This window comes from Oncorhynchus clarkii, chromosome 24 (genome assembly GCF_045791955.1).
Source record: "Oncorhynchus clarkii lewisi isolate Uvic-CL-2024 chromosome 24, UVic_Ocla_1.0, whole genome shotgun sequence".
NCBI classification, from domain to species: Eukaryota; Metazoa; Chordata; class Actinopteri; order Salmoniformes; family Salmonidae; genus Oncorhynchus; species Oncorhynchus clarkii.
Genome location: NC_092170.1, coordinates 447847 through 453846, shown reverse-complemented (window position 1 = coordinate 453846; position 6000 = coordinate 447847).

The following is a 6000-nucleotide window of genomic DNA, read 5'->3' as shown; positions in this document are numbered from 1 at the left end:
GGAGTGACTTCCGTCTGGCCACTCTACCATAAAGGTCTGATTGGTGAAGTGTTGCAAAGATAGTTGTCCATCTGGAAGTTTCTCCCATCTCCACAGAGAAACTTTGGAGCACTGTCAGAGTGACCATTGAGTTCTTGTTCACCTCCCTGGCCAAGTCCCTTCTCCTCCAATTGCTCAGTTTGGCCAGCCGGCCACCTCTAGGAAAAGACTTGTTGGTTCCAAACTTCTTCCATTTAAGAATGATGGAGGCCACTGTGTTCTAGGGGACCTTCAATGCTGCATACATTTTTTGGTACCCTTCCCCAGATCTGTGACTCGACACAATCCTGTCTCGGAGCTCCACGAACAATTCCTGCAGCCTCTTTGCTTGGTTATTGCTCTGACCTGCACTGTCAACTGTGGGACCTTAGATAGACAGGTGTGTGCCTTTCCAAATCTTGTCCAATCAATTTAATATACCACAGATGAAGTTGTAGAAACATCTCAAGGATGATCAATGGAAACAGGATGCACCTGAGCTCAATTTCGAGTCTCATAGCAAAGGGTCTGAATACTTATGTAAATAAGGTATTTCTGTTTGTTTTTTATTCATACATTTGCACAATGTTTTTTTTTAACCTCTTTTCACTTTGTCATTATAGGGTATTGTGTGTAGATTGATGAGGGGAAAAAATATTGAATCCATTTTAGAATAAGGCTGTAATGTAACAAAATGTGGAAAAGGGGAAGGGTTCTTAATACACTATATATCAAGATTGAGGTTTTCTACTTAAATGTCAGCTAGCTAATGCTTTGATATTGTACATTTTCAGAAGTTGTTGCATACATTCATTCTGATATCCATAAATTCCAATATTTATTTAATTTTAGCTGATTGATGAGTGGATCATCTTGACAGACACACACCCACACACACACATACCTGTTTGAGTCACAGAGGCATGACTAAAACAGCAAGCGCTGTTAAAGATTCACAAGGCAGAGAGTCGGTCTCCAATTAATAACAAGCAGTTGTCTCTGGAGGTTGATTGGATTTTTGGTAATATATGATGTATAACCTCTGTAGTCACTGACCCTCCTGCCCTGGGGAAGGGGGCTCCAAAGTGGCACCCTATTCCTTATTTATCTATTTGTTACTTTTGACAAGGGCCTTATGAGCCTTACTTTGAGAAGCCCAGAGTGCAAGTGCTTAAAGACATGAGGCGTACATTTTTGGAGGCGACAAGAGCCAAATGCGACCACACCTTTGAAAACAATTGATAAGAAGACATAGGTGCTTTGAAAAGCGTGTCCTGTCCTGTTTGATCCCACCCTACAGGAGTAGTGCAGTGTCCCCAATCATATGCCCGGATTCCTCACGGCTTAATGGTTCATGTGTTTTTATGGCATTCTGACTGTGATGAGTAACCACATACAAACCACAAGTCTCCATCAACCCAATTAAACTAAGCACACACACACACACACACACACATAACTGATTTGTGCTCACCGGGGTTGGGGTTGTCAAGGAGACATAACGATTTACCATGCTTATGCATTAGAGGTCGAACGATTATGATTTTTCAACGCCGATACCAATACCGATTATTGGAGGACAAAAAAAGCTGATACCGATTAATCGGACGATTTTTTAATTTATTTGTAATAATGACAATTACAACAAAACTGAATGAACACTTAATATAATACATCAATAAAATCAATTTAGCCTCAAATAATGAAATATGTCCAATTTGGTTTAAATAATGCAAAAACAAAGTGTTGGAGAAGAAAGTAAAAGTGCAATATGTGCCATGTAAGAAAGCTAACGTTTAAGTTCCTTGCTCAGAACATGAGAACATACGAAAGCTGGTGGTTCCTTTTAACATGAGTCTTCAATATTCCCAGGTATGAAGATTTAGGTTGTAGTTATTATAGGAATTATAGGACTATTTCTCTCTATACCATTTGTATTTCATATACCTTTGGATGTTCTTATAGGCACTTTAGTATTGCCAGTGTAACAGTATAGCTTCCATACCTCTCCTCGCTCCTACTCGGGCTCGAACCAGGAACACAACGACAACAGCCACCCTCAAAGCAGCGTTACCCATGCAGAGCAAGGGGAACAACTACTCCAAGTCTCAGAGCAAGTGATGTTTGAAACGCTATTAGCGCGCACCCCGCTAACTAGCTAGCCATTTCACATCACATCGTTACACCAGCCTAATCTCGGGAGTCTCGAAAACAAGGCGTTTATTCTTTCAGCGAAATACGGAACCGTTCCGTATTTTATCTAACGGGTGGCATCCATCAGTCTAAATATTCCTGTTACATTGCACAACCTTCAATGTTATGTCATAATTACGTAAAATTCTGGCAAATTAGTTCACAATGAGCCAGGCGGCCCAAACTGTTGCATGTACCCTGACTCTGCGTGCAATGAACGCAAGAGAAGTGACACAATTTCACCTGGTAAATATTGCCTGCTAACCTGGATTTCTTTTAGATAAATATGCAGGTTTCAAAATATATACTTCTGTGTATTGATTTTAAGAAAGGCATTGGTGTTTATGGTTAGGTACACGTTGGTTAGGTACACGTTTTTTTTACACATTTATTTAATCTTTATTTACCTAGGCAAGTCAGTTAAGAACACATTCTTATTTTCAATGACGGCCTAGGAACAGTGGTTTAACTGCCTTGTTCAGGGGCAGAACGACAGACCTTGTCAGCTCAGGGATTCAATTTTGCAACCTTACGGTTAACTAGTCCAACGCTCTAACCACCTGCCTCACGAGGAGCCCGCCTGTTACGTGAATGCAGTAAGAAGCTTAGATGCACTGTATTAGTATTTGGTAGCATTGCCTTTAAATTGTTTAACTTGGGTCAAACGTTTCGGGTAGCCTTCTACAAGCTTCCCACAATAAGTTGGGTGAATTTTGGCACATTTCTCCTGACAGAGCTGGTGTAACTGAGTCAGGTTTGTAGGCCTCCTCGCTCACACATGCTTTTTCAGTTCTGCCCACAAATCTTCTATGGGATTGAGGACAGGGCTTTATGATGGCCACCCAATACCTTGACTTTGTTGTCCGATAGCCCCCTTTTTAGAAATGTTCACCTAAATGACATTCCCAAATCTAACTGCCTGTAGCTCAGGCCCTGAAGCAAGGATATGCATATTATTGGTACCATTTGAAAGGTTGTGGAAATGTGAATTGAATGTAGGAGAATATAAAACAATAGATATTGTAGAAGAAAATACCAAGAAAAAAACAACCAGTGTTTTTTTACCACCATCTTTGAAATGCAAGGGAAAGGTCACTGTTATAGCCATCACTCTGGTTGTAATTCCGATATCGTCCACAAGATGTCAGCAGTGTATGTGCAAAGTTTCAGATGGATAACTTGGAGTATGACTGATCTTCAAGACTTTTAGTGTGAAGTCCCCTGGTACATTTGGCCAAATCGTGAAGAAGACATAGGCATTCATATTCTATTTTTCTGCAAGAATATCATCAAATCAGTATACTTGGACTTTGATTTAGCTTTCCAATTATTAGTAGCCATATTATAAGTTCAACATTTGCAAAACAACCAGTTTTCATAACCTCATAACTCTGAATATCCTCATAATTTTTGTCCAAAATGAATGGCATGCTAACATGGTACAAGGTTAGAAGCTACATTTTACGACACATACTCCCGTAAAGCCCAACTATTTGGCTATCTAGCTAGCTTTGTTTGACCCCGATTGGTGCTTATTTGACAAAGATACAGTCGTTCAAGTGATGGCCGCACGCGTCACCAGTGTGCCATGAATGCGTCGCTCTCCGACAAAATATGGTGTCCTATACTATACTACACCCCTAATGAAATAGTGAAGTGTGGGTGAGATTTTCACAGATACCTTTATTTGCAACTTAAACGAGTGGAAATACAAAATCGATCGTGCATGCTATTTGGACCTTTTTATGATATGAAAAAGGATTTTATCTAACAAAACGCAACTTCATGTTATCTCTGGGACCCTTTGGATGATAAATCAGAGCAAGATTTCAAAATGTAAATACACATTTCACCTTCAGAGGTGAATTTATCAAACCTATCGCGGTGATAAAAACCCTTTTTGTTGTTAGGAGCTCACCTCAAACAATAGCATGGCATTTTAGCATTTTTGCTACTCTAAAGTGGAAGTGCAGTTACAGTGTATATTAACAAGAATTTAAGCTTTCAGCCGATATAAGACCATCTATGTACCGATATTTGTTGTTACTCTGAAATCTGCAATCTTAAAATAACACGCTGAATGATTAACAATTGCCCTTTTGACGGGACGCCGATCCTTTATTTAAGCCATTTTGCCACAACTTTGGAAGTATGCTTGGGGTCATAGTCCATTTGGAAGACCCATTTGCAACAAAAGCTGATGTCTTGAGATGTTGCTTCAATATATCTGTTGTTCTGGGATTGATTTGCACTTTTCGCACCAAAGTACGTTCATCTCTAGGAGACAGAACACGTCTCCTTCCTGAGCGGTATGACGGCCTCTTGGTACCATGGTGTTTATACTTGCAGACTATTGTTTGTACAGATGAACATGGTACCTTCAGGCGTTTGGAAACTGCTCCCAACGATGAACCAGACTTGTGGAGGTCTCAATTATTTTCTGAGGTCTTGGCTGATTTCTTATGATTTTCCCATGATGTCATGCGAAGAGGCAAAGAGCTGGAAGGTAGGCATTGAAATACATCCACAGGTACACCTCCAATTGACTCAAATGATGTCAATTGGCCTATCAAAAGCTTCTAAAGCCGTGACATCATTTTCTGGAATTTTCCAAGCTGTTTAAAGGCACAGTCAATTTAGTGTATGTAAACTTCTGTCCCACTGTAATTGTGATACAGTGAATTATAAGTGAAATAATCTGTCTAAAAACAATTGTTGGAAAAATTACTTTTGTCGTGCACAAAGTAGATGTCCTAACCGACTTGCCAAAACTATAGTTTGTTATCAAGAAATTTGTGGAGTGGTTGAAAACAAGTTTTAATGACTCTAACCTAAGTGTAATTAATTCCTACTTACATGTGTGTGTATTGGGTATATGTTGTGTAATTTGATAGATATTACTTGTTAGATATTACCGCACTGTCAGAGCTAGAAGCACAAGCATTTTGCTACAACCGCAATAACATCTGCTAATCACGTGTATGTGAACAATAACATTTGATTTGGTTTGATTTGATTAAACCTGCCTAAGTGTTGCTCTCCACTCTCTGGAGGACTGAGGACTGAGGAGATGAGTCCAACCATGAATGATGAATACGGGTACATTTTCAGAATAAGAACACATCACATGCCAATCATAAAATGTCAGAATTCATAAACACAAGTTTTCAGTTGTACAAGCAAATAGAGCAGGTCCGCACACACTGTTCTGGGGTACATCCCAAATGGCAGCCTATTCACTATCTAGTGCACTATTTTTGACCAGAGCCACATAGGCGCTGGTCAGAAGCAGAATGTCATTTGGCATGTAACCCTGCTCTCACCATTCCCGTAGTTAAAAGTGACCAGATTATACCCATATATCCACTTAATTTATCACTTTCACTTTCACGTTAATGGAGGTCTGTGAAACAAATTAGGATTGGGCCGTGTGTGTTAAATTTTTTGCAAAGATACAGTTATTAATGTACGGTAGTTCAGGTATAGGCAGGTATGGAAAAACACATACACTCAAGGACACGCACACATGGACACATAAGGACACGGTTACACACACACCGACACATGGCTTCAACATTAATAAACATTCCTATCTCACCATCATTTCTTTAACAGTCCTTTCCTTTTAGCAGTGTCAGGAAGAGAGGATCAGGAAATGTGGATGTAAATGACTGCCCTGAGGAAAGTAAAGTTTTGAATAGAGAATCATTTTTACAGAGTTATGATAAGACATGCAGATCATGCGTGTGTCTGAGGGTGCGAAAGGAAGAGAGAGAGATAAAGGGAGAG